The sequence below is a fragment of the Psammomys obesus genome, unplaced genomic scaffold (assembly GCF_907164565.1).
Source record: "Psammomys obesus unplaced genomic scaffold, mPsaObe1.curated_primary_1811, whole genome shotgun sequence".
NCBI lineage: Eukaryota > Metazoa > Chordata > Mammalia > Rodentia > Muridae > Psammomys > Psammomys obesus.
Window position 1 is genome coordinate 2994362 of NW_026592548.1, and position 23491 is coordinate 3017852.

The following is a 23491-nucleotide window of genomic DNA, read 5'->3' on the forward strand; positions in this document are numbered from 1 at the left end:
GTGTCCCCCATCCTTCAGGGAGCCAAAATGTCAAATTTCCAGCTTTAGTTGCCTTTCCACTAACCAATTTCAGAGTTTCAAATCATCTGCCTTTCAGAAATGGTGCGGTCTGATTGCCGCCATCTTGGATCTCCACCACTTTTCCTCTTGTCTTGAGTTTGACACCTTCAGATCTAACATATAAGTGAGATCATGCCATGTGTACCTTTCTGCTCAAGTTTTCATCATAATGCCTTCTAGGCTCATCTACATTGTCACATAGCAGGTTTTTTTTTTTTCCCCCAAGGCTAAAAGATATTCTGTTGCATACACACATATTTACTTGTGCTATTTCCTCTGAGGCTGTTTTTACTCCTGTGAACAATATTATAATGAGTATGGTGGGGGAACTATTTCTTTGAGGTAACAACTTTATTCCTTTGGATAGACATTACACAGTATTGAGATTACAAGATAATGTTTTTATCTTGGTATATGTTTTCCAGTGTTTGAGGACTCACTCTACTGAAAGCCTGACCTGACATTCATTGCACATGTCTTTAGGGTAGTGTAATATTGTTCTCTGTGCTCTTTCCCAGGTTCTTTGGTCTTTTATAACAGTGCTTGTTCTAAGATATCTAAGACAAATTACTTTGCAAAAATGACTTCAATTCAGATTTGTTTCTGACTATTTTTCATTTACTAGTTAATATTAATGGATAGCATTTTGTCTCTTTGATAATGCTGATGACTATTAGGTTTTTCTACAATAAAGGCTCCTTTAACATTAATCAGGTTTTGAGGAAGATTTACACAGATGGAAGGTTCTTCTTTCCCAATTGAAGAAGTTCTCTCTGTTTTATCTCTCAGTTTACCTCCTCAAGTCATTCTGCCACTTCTCCTGATAGGAGATTGAGACATTATCAGACAATCTGAAGACAGAGAACTTGTAAACAGGCTTCCATCCACAAAGGAAAGTAACATCCTTGAAATTTCCACAAAGGAAATTTCCATCCTTGAAAGTAACATCAAGTAATCTTCTCTTTATATTGTGCTTTTTCATCTGATGACATGCTGTCTGATTCAAAATACTCGTAACTTTTCACCCACGGATTTGACCATGCCTGACCTCTTACCACCTGAGATATTGCTTGCATTTGTATGTGTCCTTCACAACATTTAGGAAGTCAAAGATCAGATGGTCATCTGCATCACATCGATGCTCTGTGTCTGTGGGGAAAGTGAAGCAACTATAAGAGGTGAGCGGCAACACAAGGCAGACGGCACCTATGGCCTGCACCAGAGCCGGGGCTCCCCGAGGATGCTACAGGTGGTTGGCCCCAATAGAGGAGATGGAAAGACGAGGCATGCAGGAATATATGTGGGCCCCAAGCTTTTACCACCCACCTCAATCCAGTAGACTACTTCTATTTTATGTTATTCCCAGTCATTTGGGATCGAAAGTTCTTTTTATTGATATTTGTGTCTGGACATAATATTTACTAATTCAGAGCCTCCTTTCCTCATGTCCTAGATGGGGATAACAGCACCCAAAATGCATAGCTTGAGTAGATGTTTTATTCCTAGTTGTAGTAACTATCAAGCCCCTGGCATCTGTTTTAACCACTGTTAATGGACTTTTTTCCTATGGTATTTGTGACATACAGATAATGCTCATGCCAGACTTCATCACATTTAAGTCTTACACAAACTACAGTGGTAAGTGGATTAGTGATATTAGCAGATTGCCAAATTGTGTGTGTACAGAGGATAAGCTCTGAAGCTCATCCTGTTAGCTAACCTCCTTAGAATTAGCTGAGTCATCTTGTCATCGTGTCATCTTCCTGCAGGAAGTGATTTAATACCCCTGAAGTAGATAAAGGATTGCATACTTTATGCAAATGTTGACATCACTGAAAGAAAACTGTCAACTTCAAATCAGAAAAAAACAAACCATTAAATGGAACTGTAAAAAACAGTATTGCTTAGAAGTAAACAACTACCTCAGTATTTTGTTAGATGACATGGTCCTTTAGTATGTCTGTATGCCAAGCTGCCATCCCTTTATCTTTTCTAAGAGCTACAAGATAGTATCAGGAACATGAGTAGTATGTGCCCTAGCTCAGCTTGGCAGTTTTTCATGCTTATTACAGCATCAAGAGTTCCACTTGACTCAGTGGACACTTATTTATACATAGAAGAATTAATTAATTATGCAAGCAATTATGCAACTATTTTAATGCATGAACTATATGCTGGCCCACACTTCTCTAAAATGGCTTGTATCTACAGGGCTTTAAGTCTATCAAAAGGCAGATAAATAAATACATATACAAATAAGCCAATTATTAAACAAGCTTTTAACTGAGCTTTTGTGCCATGCTCAGCTGGAAATGAAACACATTTAAAGTGATTGTAGTTCATAAAATGAAAAAATGAATAGACAAAAAGGCTATGTAATGTACCATGGAAGCTAGCTCATGACACATGCCATAGAGTGGGATGCTCACACCTCCTCAGGACTCCAAAGCTTTGGGTAGAGTAGAGAGCTATTTCTACAGGTAGCGGTGGGAGTCAGTAAGATTTGTCACGTCCACAACAGGAAACAGCCACTGTGTAGGGTGTGACCTTCAGGTACTTCCCTGCCTGTAGTCTTGTCTGTGTTGCTTGGAGTGGATGTTCTGTGGAGAAAGTGGAAATGACTCTAAGTCAGACTGAGGCAGCCCTGGTTTCAAATTGGAAAATTTCTGGTTATGTAACTTCAGAGAGATTTATAAGATCACTTGCTTTTGAATTGGTACCAGATGAAACAATTGTTTTCATAGCAAGTTGTAGGTCTCTTGACTTTCTTTCCAAACATCATAAGGATGGTGTTGGATGAAGGTGCTCACTACCACACAGGCTCCTGAGGGCTGGCGATCCAGCTTCACGGATGAGCATTGTGCTTCCATGTGCCAGGTCCTGGCTTAGCCCATCAGCACAGCAGGGAGGAAAGCACTGTGGTGCTTGAACAGAGCTGAGCCCTTCAGTTTGTTTTTTGTCTGTAATCATGTACTTTGATTATCTGTCAGAAATGTTGCAGTTATTTAGACTTTATCAAGTATTTTTATGAATTACTTAAGGCATCTAGCAGGGAAATTAGGATGTGCAGTCTTTTCTCTTCCCAACAGATGGGGAAATGGAGAAAAAGCTTATTCAGTTTATTAAAAAGCTACACAGAGAAGAATGCTGCTGAGAGCGACCCTCACTTGGGCCCCCACCCCTGGCCTAGAGCAGCTCCACACAGTGCCTCCCAAATGGATGGCCCGGGTTTCTACCCCACTTTCCCCAACTCACCTCTCCTTCCCCTTTCCCTGTCCCTCTGCTCTTCTTCACCATCCACACTGTGTCCTCCACCCCCCAACTTCATATTTGTCTTTTCTTTTTTCTTTATGATTTTCTGCTTGGGCTGTTTTACCAAATTGACACTTGCCAGTTAAGGGCAGGGCCCTATCAGGCTGCCATACTGCATGTTTGATTCAGCAGGTCTCTAACTTACAGAAGCATGTGGGGTGGGGGTGGGGGTCACATTACTGTAAATAACAAATTAGCATATGTGAAACATAAGGGACATTCTATTTCTATATCCATACTCTCTATCTCCTTAAGTGCTTGTTGAGATTTGTGTTTGAAACTATTTTTGGAAATAACTGGTGCAGGCAAGAGCTTGAATAACACACAGCCTCATATCTCCAGAGTTCTAGAATAATCTCCCCTGGAGCTAGCAGCTCATCTCCCCATCTCTGCATCTGGTCCCCAGATACCAGCGCACCACCAGGAAAGGGAGATTCAGCTCGGGAGCCTTCATACCTTCTGAACACTAAGCTGTTGGACTCATAGCTGAAGAAAGTGTCTGGATTCCCAGTCTAGGACTGTCTGTCCTCAGGCACTGGATGAACAATTGTTTCTCAGAGATAAGCTTACTTCTTTGAAAATAGCCTGGCCTAAGACATGGCCGTGAGACACTGTATATCTGCAAAGCATGTAATTGGCCCTTTGGTAGACAGGAACTGTGTTCCTGCTTTTCTTTCACTGCTCTCTGCAATAACATTGTGAGAGAACAGATGTTTTCCAGGACTAAGGAACGACAGACCAAATTGCTGTGATAATATTGCCTTGCCCTCCCATCCTGGGCCATTAGGTGTCATTAAGCACATCACGTACCATGTGTTTTGCTCATGTATTGATGCAACCACCCAGGCACCATTTCCTTCCCTAGACAAAGCTTCCTCAAGCCCAGCATTTGAAGTGTGAAGTTCATTTCCAGGCCATTTCTTGAGGATACCACAAGGTCACTGGCTCTCATTGAGATGCAAGGCTGAGGAAATTGAGACACAGAGCAGAGAGAGGAGAGGAAATGATTCCCACTGCACTCAGGTTTAAAGAGTTCCCCTGTGGTTCCTCGTTCAGTTCTGTTCTGCTTTAATTTTAAACATTCCTGAGCAGGCAAAGGAGTTTTTCTTGTCTCTTGGGTGGTTTTCACCACCCTCTCTCCTGTGTATGCACTTAGCTCCCATTAGTGGTAACGGGCACTGTGCATGTATGGTGCCCGTTAAAAGTAATGGAAGCTCTGCCTGTGCTTCTGAGGCTGTGTGCTTGCGATGCTGGACCGCCTACAGGAATACAACTCCTTCTCTGGCATTTAGTGTCATCAGGCCTTCAGTGTGGTGACTGTTCGTGCTGCAGAGTGACCATGGTGCCAGACATTGCCAGCTTCTCCATGAGAAATCTGCCCAGCAGCTGAAAGAATCTTGATGTATAGTGTGTGTGTATGTGTGTGTTTGTGTGTGTGTGAGAGAGAGAGAGAAAGGAAAAAGAGAGAAAGAGAGAGAGAGAGAGACAGACTAAAACAAAGTCAAGCAAAAACTTGGGAAGAGATATAAAACAGATACAGATCACTTAATAAAGGGCCAAGAGCAGGCTATGTCACAAAACTTTAAGGCTGGGAATTAGGGCAGATGATATTGCCTGCTTCTGGGCAATAAATAGCGCAGATTTGAACAGATGGAGAAAATAATCCATTAAAAAATAACAGAGTGCTATTGATGCAGCAGTAACGACATTTCTGCAGATGCAAGTGCTCCAACCCATAGAGATGATCTCGACCACGATGCGTTGTTGAAAAATGGTGGGCCGAGGGTGATTTTACGAGGGACATGAATCACTAGCTCATTACATTTAGAACAAGCTATGCAAAACAAGGATGATTCATCACTGTTTGTAGGAGTGTCAGATACACCAGCACCAACATGTGTCAGTGGTCTGAGTGTTCATCTCTAGTGCAGGCATTTCCCAAATGTCCGATCACGGGGAATCTCAGGCCCTGGCTCAGAAGAGAGAGGTCAAGCACTGGCATTTGGTGCCCAATGACAGGTCCATAATGAGCTTTGTAGTGGTTACGACTCCAAGCCCAGGAAAGGACACACCTGTGCCCAGATGCTGTCCTGCCTCCTGATTCCACATCTTGTCTCATGTCTCTGAATCCATGTCACCTTGTTTTTAATTCTCATCTTGTGGTTGTTGTGAGAATTACATGATGTCAAAACTGCATTCACAGAACTGTTATCAGCAATTATTTATTTCTGGAGATAAAATTGAACAGTACAGGAAAGCCAGACATGAATCCAACCAGATCACACTAACACCAGTTGTCCTATCTGTTGTGTAATTTAAATACTAGTTTAATTTTTATCATTTATTATGAACATACCTGTCATAACCCCTGCTTATGTTTTCAGGGAAAGATCAACATAATATCCCCAGGTAAGCAATCACAATACTTTAAGATTAATGCCTGTCTTCTGCTCTACCTACTATGTTATTTTCAAGTTACATAAATGTTTTGAAGATGTTGAGGGCTCGTATCTTCCTCTCCTCCTATTAGTGTGATATTGAGAACACAAGAAATTTGTAAACCGTGAGGTTCTTTGCAAAGTTCTTTCAACCACCCCACTGTCCAACATCCCTTTTTCTGTCCGTGATGATGCTCCATTTCCTTATACAGAGCAAGACAGTGTCTGCATCAAACCTACACAATGCTCTGTATGCTGTCAGTCATCTTTGTTTTATTTGTAATTCTGAATACAATGTCAGCACAACATGAATACTTATCAGACTGTATTGTTTAGGGAATGGTGACAAGAAGATATCAGTGCTTATTTAGTATGGCTATTCCTTAAAGTATTTTCTGTCTTTGCCTAGTAGAATGCATGGGTATGGAACCTATGGGAACAGAGAGAACCAAAACAGATGAAAGCAAGGGCTACACAGAGAAACCCCGTTGTGATAAACTAAAAAACAACATATTTAAGTCATGGATATCCTCATGTCTCAGCCTTCGGAATGCTGGGATTATAGTTGAGACATTGTGCCTGGCTATTCAGACATTTATCAGTTGGTCACTTAGCATGTGAGAGTGGAAAGATGGCCTTTGATCTATATAAGCTTGAGTCCCTCAGCCTGTGATATGAGACTGAAATATGTCAGGCTTAACTTGAGTAAATTCAATACCAAAAAGCACAAAGTGACTTAGTAGCCCCAATTCTCTAAAGGACCTCTAGGAATTGGAGCAAGGAACCTTAAGAACCTTCCAGCTTTGGCTGCTGAATAGATAAGAGCAAGTGAGTAGGGTGTTGTGGATGAGGAAGTATCCAAAAGATGGCAAAGGGCACGTGTTTTACTGACTACTTGTTTTGTCTTGTTTGCTTTAAGGCCAGCATCACCAGCTGTGATCAAGGAAGTCAACCTTTTGGATAGTGCTCTTTAAGTCTGAAAGAGTGAGACTTTAGAGCTTTTTCTGCTTGGCACCAAGATAGATGGCATATCACCACTTTATCATGATAATACCTGTCCTTAAACCACTCAGTTTTGGAGAGATCATTTTTTTATACCCTGGAAATTGAATTTGTTGGTAATGATTGGGGTTTTTCATTTTCTGACATTTCTATCTGTTGAGCAGAAGTTGGCAAGTTGAGATTCTACGTTTGATACAGTTTGTTTAAAGATTTTTGTAAAAGAATATAGAATTTTCCTTTAGGAAATATTCATTTATGCTTTTTCTGTGAGTCCAGGTTTATGAGTGTCAGAGCTGGGTGTGCTGAACTGCTCAGGATGAGACAGTCTCCTGGAGACAAGTGATTGCTGCCCTATCTCCCCTTTTTACCTTTGACTTTCCAAACTAAATTTTGTTCAGACAAGGTCTCACTGTGTAGCCCCTGCTGGCCTAGAACTTTCTGTGTAGACTAGGCTGACCTTCACCTGGATCAGTGCCCAGCACAGGGTAGGAGATTAGTTTCCTGAGGTATTGGTCTACAATGAAGCATCATGGATCAAGAAAAACTCAGTACTGTCCGGACAGTACCCTGAATAGATGCCGGTGTGAGACTAGCTTTCACCATGAGCTGTGCAGACACTTCAGCTAATCCCATAGCCTCCTTCTATTCTAAGAACCAACTTTTCCCAGTTCTCCACAGACTGTGGTGTTAACCTCATTCTGGTGAGGCCTGCTTTTAACAGCTGCATTCACCTTGCTTCAGCAACTTTGCCCAGTTACTGTTTTGCTCTAGTGAAGTTCACTGGTTTCCTGCCGGCTGCATCTGACCCCACAAGTGCACACAGATCCTTCTTTTGAACCATTTAATTTTCACTTTTAGATCCTTTGGCACTAGAGCAAAGTTGTTTTTCAAATTCTCATGTCCGATAGTAAATTTGAAGACCTAATAAGTTCACACTTACTTCTCTCTCCATTGTTTCTGTTTCAAGGTTCTATATGGTGTTTAACAACTGTTTTTCCCCTCTTTAATCTGTGTGCATTTAAAAAACATTTCATTATTGTGTGTTGTGTGTGGCATGTGCACCACAGCATGTCTGAGGGACACGGGAGTGTCTGCACTCTCTTTCCACCATGTGAGATCCAGGAATGGAACTCATGTCAGGCCTGGCAGCTGGGGCCCCACACTTGTGTTCTCCAACATTTCCCAGATGGGGTAGATAGCCCACATTGCAAAATGGTGTGTTGTGGGGAGATCTTTCTTCCCAACACCTCCCTCTTTTTTTTCTGATAATTTCCCACATGGTCTATCCATTTTGTCTTTTATTAATAAGGAAACCCATTTCCCTAGGGAAATGTCCTCAGTTGTTTATTTAGATGGACCATTCATTACAGATTTAAAAAAATAAAATGATTACAAAAGGCAATAATTTACACTTTTTTGTGGATTTCTTCCCCAAATGGTGTTTCAAATATTATATAAAATACAATTGAAGTCATTTCCTTGAAGATTTCCTTGAGTGCTTCCAAACTAATCTTAGTTAATTTCAGGCATGAGTAGGATGAGACAAACTTTTATTTAAAGAAATTTTATTCACACAAAAGTAGATTGTAAACAGATGGTAGAAAAGAACCCAACATGAAGAATTAAAATACCACAAATAGAAAGATCACCTGTTTTCTAACAACTTGTTTTGGTTTCAAAATGAGCTTTCACTTTTTAAAAATTTGATCACTAGAAAAAAGGACATGAACTGAATGAGGTCTCCTGCATCTTGAAGTCAGACCCACCTCTGATTGTGCTTCTGTCAATCCCTGGGAAGGGGGGCACTTGTACAACTTATTTAACTACCTTGCCCTGGGATCTCTTGTATGTGCAATGGGTCATCATAGCTGCATCTACTTTCAAGTGAGATTTCCCGTGTTTAAACAGTGGTTGTGGACAGCAACAGTGTTTGGCACACAATGGGCACATGCCACAGCTGGGGAGTGCTTCTACCAGCCTGCCCTGAGCCCAATCCTTTGTTTTCTTAAGTTGGTTAATGACATGTCATCTGTGGCTTCTTCTGAGTAAGGATCCAGAACCTCATTAATTGAATTGCTTCCTAGTGTCTGCAGGGATCCCTGTGAACTAGGGGAAAATGTGGGATGCTTGGCCATAGTCAACATCATAAAAAGACCATGGATGTGAGCTATCTGAAGCTTTAGTGTAGAGCACAGCTGTGTGCCTGGGTATGTGCAGCAAGTGGGTTGCTGTTAATTCAGCTCAGTCCATGATGCAAGCACAATATGGCAACCAGATGCCATGGCCACAAGTAGCAGGAAAAAGTTTTCAAAGGAAACAGAAGTCTAACACTCTTTATTTGTAGCTTAGTTTTTTCATTTATCTAATGCTCATTGGGGACCTTTTGCATTGTAAGCACTGTAGATGCCTAGATATACAACTTAACCAAAAGGGCAGAAATACCTGCTGTGGGAGCTAAAGATTCATAAAAGTAGATGCACAGAAAAAGAGATAGACAGAGGAGTGCAGGGCGGGAGAAGGAGAAAAAGAGAGAGAGAGAAGGGAGAAAAGGGAGCGCCCTAGATACAGCCTTGAGGAGTCTTTAAATGAGTGTTATTTAAGGTAAGTAGGGAAGAGAGAGGCACGGCTGACTTCTAGAAGGAGCCCACAAAAGTGGTGGCTGGCATGAGCATGCTGGCGATGAGGGCCCTAGAGGCACGCTACTATTCTGTCACCCCTTGGAATGGATATTTTAAAAAATGACTTGCTCAATATTTATTTCTGTGGGCCAAGGGGGAAATTGACTTTTCTATTAAGAAAAATTATATGCAAAACACATTCAGCTAGTAACTCGCCTCAGTTGGGTCAAGGCAGGGGCGACTGTGGAGCTATTCAACAAAACGCTCCCGGTTTTCTTCTTGTTCTTCAGCGTGTGTGCATTTTCAACTAGAGGACTTTTTGGCAGGTGCATTAAAAATGCACAATTGATAATGAAACAAATTACTAGCCACTGATAAACACCACCATGCCACATGTTATTTGGTTTTAAAATCCAGCTTAATGTCAGCTTTCAACAGTTATTCTAGATTTGTTTTGCAGAAATACTAAGTGAATATGTTTTGGGAGGACTAGTGGGTTATTTTTATTGACTTTTGTGGGTGCTGGTTTCTTTTCTGAAAGCAATGACAAATTACATTTTGTCAGATATTGGCAACTGGAGACTCCAGTTAGCACTCCAGGTGGTCTTGACCCCCCCCCCCCAATTCAGTTCTTAAAGGAGCTGAGCAATGGAATGAACTGGGTAAATGGAGCCTGGCTACCAAGTGCCTTGTATTATGTCTGTGGCTTTTACTGTAAGAAACAGGAGGCCACTGAGGGATGTGAAACAAAGATAACAAAACAAATCTGTAGAAAGACCTTGCTTGCTTTAGCATGATCCAGTCATTGCAGGGAAGCTAGAGTTTTAAGGGGAAGATTCTTGCGAATATTGGAATAATGGAGGAAAGAAGAGAAAGTAGAGATGCAGGGCAGTCCAGATGGGAAGAAGCTTCCCAGCAAGTGTCAGTATTGATGCGTAGAGCACAGTGCGCAAAAGGGGGAGTCATCAGGTGAAACCATGCAGGCTGGGAGCAAAACCCTAACTCTCACGTGGGTTCAAGGCAAGACTCCAGTCTATGTCATAGGCATGTGGTGAGGTTATAAACCTCCAGACAGTCCTTACAGGAGCCTGTGGTGGACCTGGCGTAGCAGGTGAAGATTGGGTGAGATCTAGAATTACCTTGGTACCAGGCTGTGAACGTTCTGTGGGAGCTATTAGGTTAATGGAGGTGGGAAGAGCCAAGCTCTGTGGATTGCACTCTTACCTGGGTGGGATCCTAGACTGCATAAAGAGTACAAAATGAGCTGAGGTCAGCACTTGTCTGCTTCTGATTAAAGACATGGTGTGACCAGTGGCTGAGGCTCTCGCTACTGCACCTTCTCTGCAGTGATGGACTAGAGCCTCAAAATGTGAGCTCGGCAACCTTTCCCCAGCTGCTTTTGTCAGGATGCTTTGCAACAGGGATGGAGAAGTGATTAAGACAGACCTTTAGGGGAAAGATGGGAGGAAGAGACATGGGTAGAGAAAGCTTGAGGTTCTGAAAGGATGTGAGTACTGGGGTAATCTGTCTGAGTGCACCAAGGGTCATATTCTTGTATCAACAGTTTGAAAGAAGCTGAGAGACTGGAGCATTAAGAGAAGACAATTGTCAAGCATTGTACATACTCAGTCTTTGCCTTCCTCCTCCAAGCATCAGAACTGTTCAGCAGCGCCCAGTTTTCACTTCCTCTGATATAAGTGTTTGGGGCTCTCTATTGCAGCCATAGTATGGCTTAGCAGACTGCATGTTCAATGCTGTCTTTACTGTTTGGTGCCACATCTTCCCCATTTAAAAGCTTTCAGATACGTTGCTTTGCTCTGCACTGCCGTCCAAATGTCACTCAAAATCTGCCTCCTCAGGACATTCTCTACCACACACTCCAATAGCTCCCTCCTGTTTTAATTTATAACTCTTGGAAATATAATTAGTCATTTAGAAATGAGTTTTCCATGTTTGTCTTCAAGAGCAGATTTTAACCCATTATCCTAGTCTGTTTTGTAATCCTGATAACACAATGGCTGTAGTGGTTTGAGTGATAATGGCCCCTATTGGCTCATATAGTTGCATGCTTAGTTCCCAGCTGATGAAGTGTTTGGGAAAGATTAGGAGGTGTGGCCTTGTTAAAGGTGGTGTGTCACTGGGGGTGGGGGTGGGCTTTAAGGTTTCAAAATCTCAAACCACCTGCCTCTCTCTGCCTTTTGCTTGTGAATCAGGATGCAAAGCTCTCAGCTACTGCTTCAACCAAGTGTCTGTCTGCTTCCTGTCATGATGATCATGGACTAATCCTCTGAACCTGTAAGCAAGCCCCAATTAAATGCTTTCTTTTAAGGAGTTGCCTTGGTCATGGTGTCCCTTCACAATACAACAGTAACTAAGATAGTGATCAAAAAGAACTTGAGAAAGAAAGGGTTTGTTACATCTCACAGTTTGTAGTCCATCATAAAGGGAAGTCAGGATGAGAACTCAAGGCAGGAACCTGACGCCATGAACTGAAGCAGAGATCGTCTTCTTCTCCTCCTTCACCTCATCTGTCTTCTTCTTCTTCAAAACATATGTGTATGAGTGTTCTACTTTCATGTATGTCTGTATGCCACATGTGTGCCTGGTGCCTGGAAAGGCCAAAAGAAGTTGTTGAATCCTCTGGAACTGTAGTTACAGATGGTTGTGCTCTGTTGTGTGGTTGCTAGAAATTGAACACAAATCCTCTGGAAGAATAGCCAGTTCTTTAAGCTTCTGAGACACCTCTCCAGTCTCTCATTGTGCTTCCTTGTATACCTCAGAACCATGTGTCCAGGGGTGGGACTGCCTACATAGTGTGCTGGGCCCTTCCACATCAATCATTAGTCAAGATATGCCTATAGGACAATTGATGGCATGATTTTCTCAGTTGAGGTTTCCTCTGCCTAGGTGACTCTAGCTTATGTCAAGTTGACAGAAAACCAAACAGTACAGTTATCAGGAAGGTCTCATGATTGTTTGTTGTATGCCTTTCAACACTATAGTGTGGCTTGTACTTGTCTCCAATCAACACTCCTTGAAGGGACAGTTGAATCCTTGGATATTTTTATATACATTGTAGTCATGCTTTTTTCTAAGATGTTGCTTTTCCAGTAACAGTGCCTTAGGGCATCTTCATGGAAAGTAAGCACCTCCGGGGGTGGGCTTTTCCTTGCAAGCATTATTTTGTATCATTTCTAGCTGCCTAGTCACCTGTGCAGAATGCCTCTCTGTTGCATAAAGGACAAGCTGATGGCAAAGACAGAAACGGACCTAAACCTAAAGTTACATGCGGAGAAGAGAGTGGAAAAGAAGCTAGATTTCTTGGTTTAAAGTAATGAAATCACTAAATGCAGATATCCTTAAGCCCAAGAAAGACCTTTCTTTGCCAAAGAGTTTGCTAACATGGGTATCTTTGAGATGTTACTTTTTCTTCTTGAACCACCCCAGCTCTGGCCCTCACTCCAGCAGATGACAACTTCAGCAACTTCTTAGCAGGCATTGGGCAGGGGTTTCTGGCTTCTGCACAATAACATTTGAATAGAGGGCATCTATGTCCCTGTGTGAAGCCACGAGAGCCAGAAGGTTCCCCATGGAAGGTAAATTACGAGCTTCCTTACAGTCTGGGTTCTGAGAGCAGAGGGGCCTCTTCCATGCTCAAGTTAGCAGACAGCCATGTGAGGAACACTGGGTGGAGAAGAGGCCTTCCAAGGGCAAGGGCTTTGTTTTGCATTGCAGCTACAATGTTTGTTATAGATGACATGCTTGAAGTGAAACTGTTGCTGTACTTGATGAATTCATCTGTCTCATAAAAATGAGAAAGGAATGAACAAAAAGTCTGTAATTATTGTAGAAGTTATAGTGGAATATCTATCTATCTATCTATCTATCTATCTATCTATCTATCTATCTATCATCTATCTAGCTAGCTATTATCTGTCTATCTATATTTAAAGATTTATTTATTTATTTACTCATCTATCTATCTATCTATCTATCTATCTATTTATTTATTTATTTATTTATTTATTTATTTATTTATTTATTTATTTATGAGTGCTCTATCTGCATGTATACTTGCATGCCAGGAGAGGGCATTAGATTTCAGTATAGATGGTTATGAGCCACCATTGTAGTTGCTGGGATTTGAACTCAGGACCTCTAGAAGAGCAGACAGTACTTACCACTGAGACCCAATAGTGGAATATTTAAATAAAATTTAAACATAATATTGCACAGACACTTGATCATAGTCAAGTGTCCTACTATCTATTTTGAATCATGCCTGGTGGAACAGGGCATTGGAGACTGTAGACATTGTTCCCTCTGAACCTTGTGGATTATTGTAGTCTACTTGAACACATCATCTAACTCTCTAATTGAAAAAGTGACAATGCAGCAACATTGATCCAACAAGTATTTATCAACATCCACCAATCAATTTATTGCCTATCCCATCAGAGATAAATGACAAATACTGACAAACTCTCAGAGAAATGGAAAAGGAAAGGTTGGTTTTTAGTTAAAAATCCTAAAGACTTCTAATTATGTAGAAGGCCACACATTCTAACTCGTTAGCAAAGAGGTAGAATTTCAGCTGCTCTCCAGATCTGTGATCTAAAGTGCTGGCCAGGGAGCTCCTATGGAGAGAACTGGAGGCTGCTTGAAGCAAGGGACAAATTGAGCTCCAAAGGAGCTTTTCATTCTGAATATGGTTTTGGCCCAAATCATTTCTAGTTGATTTTGATTCTGGATATTTGTTCTGATAATTCTGTGTTTACTCTCTGTATTAACAGATATTCCTAAGAATTTAAATGTTTCAGGTCACCTGTCTGCCACACACCCCATGAATGTTTACCTTGTTTAGAGCCTGATTAGCATGAGGACTCATTTAGGAAGACTCTGGCCTCCGAGGTAGGGCATACACATCCCTCAGATATTACTTTCACAAAAGATGGTTCCCTCTACTCTGGGTTTTTGGGGCCCTGGCCCATCTTTCCACTCAGATCCTGCTGTGTCCACAGACTCTGTTCTTGTTTCTTCTGGCTTCCCATTCCCATGATTTTTCTGACTTGACAGTTTTTAACTCTATGCATTTCCTTTTGCTCCACAATACTGGGTTAAGGGCCTTCCCCATTCAGTCTCAGAAGGAAGGTTCTTAGACAGAAATAGCCTAAAAAATTGATCTCTATAAATTTATTTATAGAATAAAGCAGGCACCTGAAAACACTGGATTATAATGTTGTCAACATAATTCATCCACTGGGGACAAATATGTACCCACAGGTATAATGTTTCCAAGGATGACTTTCTTGGACTAAGCTCAGTCGAGAAAAGGAGGATGGCAATATTCTTTCTGTTCACAGTCTACAAATCTTGGGAGAATAATTTTGTTTTATTATTTTATTTACTTTTATGTGTAATTTGGATTTCAGTGCTGACGGTGCCATTTTTAATAGGAAATAAATGGATGTTTGTTTTCTTGCAGCTTGACAAATTACAACTAGTAGGTTAAAGCTGGTCTGAGCCAGTTTTGTGTGTGTGTATGTGTGCGTGCGTGTGTGCGCTATGAGCTAAGGGTGGTTTTAAAGAAATCATTCTTAACCTTAAAAAAAATTCTACCATCTAGCATTGTGCAGTTTGCTGCCTCCTGCCTTAAAACAAGTGTAACAGACATGGGGACTCAGCTCAATTGTGACATCTTGCTCAGCACATCTGAGGCTCTGGGCTCCATCCCTAAACCCCCAAACACATAAACAAAAGCCAACAAATATAAAAGTTTAACAAATCTTCTGTGCTACATGGGCTTTTACAGATAACTCACTGAAACTTTATAAAAAACAATAAAAGAGTTAAGATTTCTATTTTAGGTATTAGAAAACCAAGAAGGAAGGTAAAAGTGTGTGTTCTGGCTGTCAGCCGGGCCACTGACTGTGTCGCCAGCAGAAGCTTGTTTGTCTTGGTCAATGCCACTTCCAACATCAGTCTTCACAGCCACACTGGATGACAGTGAAGTGTTGCTCATGTCTGTGATGAGGAACATGCAGGAGGGACACCATTGCTCCAAACAGGCAGGTAAAGTGATGCACTGAGCTCAGCAAGGTCATCAGCTGTGTGAAGGATGGCTCTCCATTTCCTCACCCCTGGGAAGTCACCTGGCTGGTGGTGGTTCTTCAAGCCACTGCCCTTTATTCTCTCCTGGAGCTTCATAAAGTCCCTCGTGAGTCCTTGCTCTAGAAATTTATGCCTAGATGCTTAGCATTTGAATAGACTGTGATTGAAACTGTCAAAACCTTCCCCAGAGCCATTGGAACACTCGGGCATCGGGGTCAACTTTAGATCTGTGTTTCTTCTGGCAGGCCAAAGGTTCAGTTCAGTCTCAGGCATATTTCCAGGTAGCCAGGGGCTGATCTTTCTGATAGCATTTCCTCTTTTTTTTTTTTTTTTTTATTATCTGTGTACTCCTTCCTGTTGTTGTGGTTGAGGAAAACCCTGATAGAAGCAGCTTGAGGGAGAAAGGGCTCATTTTTGCCTCGCAGCTACAGGATACAGTCCACCAGGGCAGGGAAATCCTGAGGCAGCTGGTCACTTTAGACCTGCTGTCATGGAGCAGGAGATGGAAATGCTCAGCTCCCTTTCTCCTATCTCAGTCCTGGTTGCAGCCTAAGGGATGGAGCTGTCCTGGGTGGGAATGATGTCCCTCCTCAGTTAGTCACAGATGTGCTCAGTGGCTGTAAAACCAACCGAGTTGACAAGCTTCCATCACAGTATTGATTTCTGCCTGTCCATTCAGTAAGAAGTTGGGCTTTTTCTTTGATACAAAGAGTTCTCACCCCAGAGAAGGTGTCACCTTTTCTGATGCCCCCATTATGTTTCTTTATGGGTTTGACTGATTTACCTGCCTTTGGTTTTTAGTTTTATAAACATTTATCTTATTGTATTTTCAAAGCCTATATAAATTCACCTTTTTAACATTATTTCAAGGGCACTTTGGACAGAAAAGACATATAAATACATGTACTATCTCCAATACTGGTAAGTAGAACCCACCAAAATTTATGTGGTCAGAAAATAAATATGGGTATATACCTGCAGGCTCCTACCAGTTTGTGTTTTATTTCATTTCTTCTCTTTGATTTTTTTCATCATCTCCATTTTCATCATCTTATGAAAATAAGAGCTGCAAGCAGGGGCCACATGTAAAGGAGAAAACATTTAGGCAGATACCCATTTTTTTTTCCAAGAACAGATAGATGCCTATAGAGTTGTAAGGGGAGAAGAGGGGTAAAAGGTATCCTGTGACATCACCATTCTGCCAGTCTAATGCCCCCGGTGGCTGGTTCCTGGGAGTGAAGGGAGTTGTGGCTGAATCTTAGCATCTCCAGTATCTGCTCTAATGAACAGCACCTATTGCTTGGTTGAAGACTTCTTCATAGTCCTCTGGTTCATCCTGTGAACATTAGCCATTGGAGGCAGTCAACAGGTGCTTGTGGATATTTCAAGGTCGGAGCCCTGAGATTTTGTTTAGTTTTTAAGTGATCCACCCAGAGAGAGAGAGTCTCCTTGCTTTCGTGGCCCAGAGTGGGTTCTGTACCCTCTAGAGAAATGGCATGAGTTTTACTGTAGATCAGTGGCTGGCAGAAAATAAGTAGTCCACTTAGAGGGTTAAGATTTAAAGAATTTTGCACATTTTTGAAGGCTTGGACAAGCTAGGAGAAAGAATTCATAGAGGATAGCAAGAGCAGGCTTTACAATTGAAGAGACGATGGGTTAAGGGAGGGGGGTGCCTGGGAACCCCAGAGGGTGTCAAGAATCATGTGACAGCAGCTGGTTTCAGCAACCTGCCCTCTCTTACCCTCTGAGTTTCCTCAAGTCAATTCCTGACAGATGTTTATTTTAGGACAGAAACATCACACAGCTACAGACTCTTTCATAGATTTGACCTGGAGAAGTCCTTGTCCTCTCTGGTGGCGAGGAGACAGCCCTTCAGTCTCTAGCCAGCTGAGAATTGAGGCCACTGCAAAATTAAAAGAACAACAAAGAAGAAATAGGCGTGCAAACAACAGCTCTGAGCTTGTTTCCAGTTTTCTGTGATTGGAGCCATAGAGACAGAGTCATTCTGACAATGTTAGAAAACACACCCATGCCTCTTGCAGACAGTCTGTTCTCAGGGACAGTTGACCGGTCGTCCAGTGGGGCCCAGTAGGGGCGCTCAGACAGGACAGCACAACAGGACAAAACAAAACCACAGGAAAGGACAGGAGTGCTGTCACCAAGGGCTGGTGTTCACTTTTCTCTATCAGCATTCCTAGAAACACAACAAATTCCTGGTTTGATATAAATACCACAGAGAAATTCCCTCAAAGTGCACAGCAGACACATTTACAGTAAAGGTTCTGAGAAGTCCAACACTGAAGAATTTTTGTTTAAAGATAGAAGTCCTCAAGCTTCTGTAACTAATCCATTTGTTTATTTATGAAATTAAAACCCCGTATAAACTTTGGGAAATGCCAGGATCCACATACTCCTGCCTAAGGAGAAAAAAAATAAGTGATTCCTGTTGATGGTGTTCCTAATTTTATGCATCTGTGAAATGTTCAGAATCTGACCTGTTATCAAAGATGACTGTTTTTTTAAACAGCCTGTTTACACTGCATTTTGCATTTCTTATTCTACACTTTGTGTGCATGCTGTACGGGGAGGAGCTGAGTCAGATACGTACTGTTGGTGCAACAGTTTTATAATTCCTCCTTATTTCTTCTTTGTATAAGACACTTGTAATTTAAAGTTGAACTCCAATATCTTAGTAAAGACTTGTTTACTGGCATGCTTCATATGTGTCCAGTTCTGAAAATTTATGTTTTCATAAATACCTTGGCAAAACAGAACTATTGAAATAGAAGAAAAGGAAAACTGATTCCCATCCAGCTGGGCATACATTTGCACTGAATAAAAGCTTTCAGGTCAGGTGGGAGTGCTCAAGTCAGGTGGGAAAGCTCAGGCCATGGAGGAGGAAAGGATAAGCCTTTGCAGCCATGTTCAATCAGCAGATGTCAGGAGGCAGTTGGAGGATATTTGGCTCTGATTCTGCTAGTTACATCTTAATAACTGAATCCTCTGGGAACAGACTGGGCTTAAAAGCCTCAACACATTTCATCTGAGTCTCCTTTGGGCTGCTGTAACTGTTACTTGAGGTTGAGTAATTTATGAGTATCATAAATTATTTTCTTACAGCTTTGGAATCTAGGTGTAAGGATTCAGGGTCTGCTCACAGCTTGGCCCTTGGGAGTTGTCACTGTTCCCTAAGGTAGCAAAAAGCAAAGAGAGAGAACACACTCCCAAAAGCCCTCCTACCCCCCCAAGACAGCATCTCACTCTGCTTTCCAAGTTGGTCTTGAACTCACACTCGTCTGGTGAACTTCCAAAGTGCTAGGATTCCAGCCACTCACGACTGCACTTAGGTCCTAAAGCATTAAATTTTTTTAAATTATATTTTTTATTTTATCCTATTTTCTTTCCTTCCTCCAAGGAAGTAACCCATCCAGCTCTCAATTCCATGACCTCTATACATACATATATGCATAAATATATATGCACATATATGGCATACTCCATATATATATATATATATATATATATATATATGATTACTTGGCAGCAAACAGGTCACCCACGGCACAGGACACTTTCATGGTGAGGAATGGCACCATTTAAGGTGATGTAATGAGAAGTGGGGCACTACTTAAGAACCAGCTTGTGTGGGTGAGGGGTGATGGCTAATTTCCTAGTGCAAATGTGTACATCACAGCTGCTTTCAGAAGCAAACAAATGAGAATATATATATATTCTCAAAGTATTTTTTTAAAGGCAAGAAATGACCTGATGTAGGTGGAGGCTTTATATTCTGTTCATCTAAAATTATCTCTTGCCTATTCAGTACCTTTGTATTGGTGGCTAAATTTCAACACGAATTGTGGAGGGGTAGATGGCAAACCATAGCAGTCTTTTCGGCTGTCATAGCCTAAACTAGAAATTCTATTAAGATTTTAAAGCTGCAATGTACCCCAGAGACTCATATTTCAAATTCTTGGTCCCTGGCAGGTAGTGCTGTTCTGGGAGACTGTGGGATATTTTGAAGTTCTGAGGTGGGTGTCTACAGGAGAAAACCCATCTCAAAGGGGTGGCCTGGAAGGTTCCAAATCCTCAGTTCTGATCTGCTTTCTGTTTTCAGTCTCCCATGACGTGAAAAGCTTTCACTACCGAACCCCAGTGCCATGAGCTCCAGACTGTCTCCTGCCAGATGAAACCAAGGGGCAAAATAAATGCTTCCCCTAAATAATTCATGTGGGTTATAGCCACAGAGGAAACTGATATCATTTTTAAAAATGTCACATTAAAATATCAATTTCTCCTTGCTCAGAAAGGCCCATTTTAGAGACAGCAAATTCTCACTTTACTGGTCTCTGTTAAGCAATACATTTAGTTTAATTAAGCATCTGTAAGTATGTAGGAAGGCATAGAAAGTGTGTTTATTTACCCAAGAATATGACATGTAAGAATGTGTGAAGAAAGATGTGTGACTGAAAGATTACTTGGCAGCAAACAGGTCACCCATGGCACAGGACACTTTCATGGTGAGGAATGGCACCATTTAAGGTGATGTAATGAGAAGTGGGGCACTACTTAAGAACCAGCTCGTGTGGGTGAGGGGTGATGGCTAATTTCCTAGGGCAAATGTGTACATCACAGCTGTTTCAGAAGCAAACAAATGCCAATGAGAAGAGTTGGGAAAATGCCTTCACTATCACGGTGCTCTCTTGCCAAGTCAAAGAAGCAGAGTCAGGAGCTCTGGCAGCAATGCAGCATAGCAAGTACCTGGAAAGCAATGTGCTTTTAGTTTATATTACCGACTTTTAACATTTTAAAGTTGGCTCTGGGTGCACACACTTCTATCAGATGAGTCAACCTCTGGCCCTTCCTACATTTTTAATATGTCACTTAACTTTAGGCTTATATAATTTTCACTAACAGCTATGTTTGATGTACACTCTGGAATATTCCTGAAAACGATTATCTTTAACAGGGTCCTTGTGCATCACAAGGTAAGAACACAAGGCTGAGGGTGAATCTGATTGAGATTTTCTGCTGCTTGGCCCTGGGCAGCAGGGGAAGTCTTCATTTCTTACACCTTAGCTTTCTTATGTGGGAGACAAGAGCAGAAAGTGAGCCTTTGGGCTGTCATGAGCATTAAAACGCATTGATCAAACCTGCTCTCCTTAGAAAGTGTGGCTCCAGTGCTGAATATTTCACATAGCCCGAGCTGGAGCAGCAATCACAATGAGGTGCGTTCTTTCCTTTTTCATTAGTGAGAGAAGGAAGTCTTCATAGGCCTGTGCTCTGCTCCACATAATGACGTGATTTGCGTAACTCAGGGGAAGAGAGCCTTCCTTAAGTCTGGAGAGCATGTTATCACAGAGAACAAATATTTTTCCTACAGATGTGTACAGTTTGGTTCCAACAAGTATTTTTTTTTTCCTCTCACAGTTAGAATTGTAAAGAAGTTGCTAAGTATTAGAGAATGTATTGTTTCCTGAGATTGGAGACCTAGAGGTTCCTGGGCCTGCCTCCTTTGTGGGATTCTAGAAAATAGTTAAGGTGTAAGCAAAGACAAACATCACTTCAGAAAAAGAAAGGTATTGTGTCCAGTTCGTGGACCCCTAAAGATCAGGAATAAATAGACTCCGCTGTAAATACATGAGGGTTTTTAATTACAAATTATTACAAGCTGCAGCTTGGGCTTACAGCCCCACCGCCAAAGCAGTGAGAGCCAAGAGCCTCATGCTCCCGTTAGTTGGGTGATTTAAAGATTCCAGTCCCGGGGGGGGGGGAGCCAAGATGGCGGTGCTGGGAGAGCACTGTGTCAGAAGCGGGACAACACTCTTCATGCAGTGACCAGGAGACTGAACTCTGGGCCCTAAAACTACAGCTGTGTTTCCCAGGTGAGGGGAGGCTCCCACAGCGTGGGAATCGGTCAGGTCCACTCTCGGCTGCCCAGCCAGAACCCGGAAGAGATCCCGGGTAACGCGGGCTTTGGGTCTCCGGGCTGGAGCCGCACGCCTGCGTGTCCTGATCACTTTCCCAGGCTGATCGGTGGGCACAAGGGTGCCTGAGACTGAGAGTCCCAGTCGCAAGAAAACCCCACGGGGAAGCAAAGTTGCGAGTCTGATCACGGGTCACCCAGTCTTTCCCTGGAAAGTCTCGTGGACCGAGGGTACCTGCTGCCATCACAACAGAGCTCCCGCTGCGCAGAGGGCTGCACGCCCAGCTCACCCATACAGACGAGCTGCGCGCCCCAGTGCAAAAGAAACTGGGAACACCTGTCCGGAGAGGGCCCCACAGGGAAGGAAGAAACCGTGCTGCTGGGGTCACCTACGCTTTGCCTGGGGAAAGTCTAGCAGACCGCAGATTACAAACAGGCGAGTACGCCCAGCCATCACAGATCCGGGCCCAAACAGGGAGCACAGAGTTATTGGGAACCCAGCTCCCTCAGACTAGCCGGAGGGCACACGCTCCGCCAGCCCAGAGGCCTGCTTTGTACCAACTACTCCTTACAGACAGAACTGTGTGCCCCAAGACACCAGAGTCTTAGAGTCACTGTCTGGAGAAACCCTCACAAGGAAAAAGGAAGGAAGCAAAGGGGACTGACTTAGGCAACCCAGTATATCCCCGGAAAAGGTCCCACAGACTGACCCAACCTAGGGAACTGCTGTGCCCCAGATAGCCTGCTGTTACCAGGAGAGCAGTACTCACCCGCCATAGATTACCTCTTGGGTTCTGGGGCACAGAGCCCCAACCTCAGACCTACAAAAAACCCGGAACCCTGAGATCGACCCCCAGATACTGCTCCAAGGGGCAACCAGTTATTCCTAACAAAACCGACCAAACCACGGGACACACAGGTCACAGCAGCTGATCACTAAATTTACAGCAAGAAACCCAGAAGGAGGGCAGCTGTCTCCAGGACTTCTCCCAGTGAGAGGAGAGCCTTCTTGACTAATCAGGACCACAGTTACCACCCAGGTCTCTATGCCTGAGGTGAGCTGTAGCAACTCCTGAAAAACACCGGCCATCCAGTGACTATACCCAAAAAGCTGAGAAGGCTTCCTTCAGGAAAAACCATCTTCCTGCCAAAGGGAATCTCTCCAATACAAGAGTCCAGGAACAACCAGAAACTAACTTCAATCAACTAAGATAGCCCAATGGGTAGAGGACAGTGTAAAAGTTCAACCAACAAAAGCCAGAGCAATATGGCATCTCCAGAACCCAGTTATCCAGGGGCAAATAGCCCTAGACACCCCAGCATACTTGAAATTCAAGAAGATGACCTAACATCTATGCTCATGAAGAAGATAATAGAGGAAACAAATAAAATACGAAAAGAAATAGAGGAAGCTGCAGCCAAACAGTTTGTGGCCTTTAGAGAGGAAATGCTTAAATCACTGAATGAAATAAAAGAAAAAGAGGATTGTTCAAACAGTTGAAAGAATTGATGGAAAAACAGGAAAAAACAGTCTGACAGGTCAAGGAAATCAACAAAACGGCTCAAGATCTGAAGATAGAATTGGAAAAATTAAAGAAAACACAAATGGAGGAAATTGTGGAGAGAAAGAACTTAGGGAAGAAAAGAGGAACTACAAACGTTAGCATACTCAATAGACTAAAGAAATGGAAGAAAGAATCTCAGGTGTGGAAGATACAATGGAAGAAATCGATATATCTGTCAAAGAAAATGTTAAATCTAACAAATTCCTGACACAGACGATCCAAGAAATTCAAGACAACATGAAAAGAAAAAAAAAACCTAAGAATAAAAGGAATACAGGAAAAAAAAGATTCCCTGCTCCAAGGCCCAGAAAATATTTTCAACAAAATCATTGAAGGAAATTTTCCCAAGTTACAGGAGAGGCCAATAAGAATACAAGAGGCCTACAGAACACCCAATGAATTAGACCAGAAAAGAAAATCCTCCTGCCACATAATAATCAAAACAGTAAATATACAGAA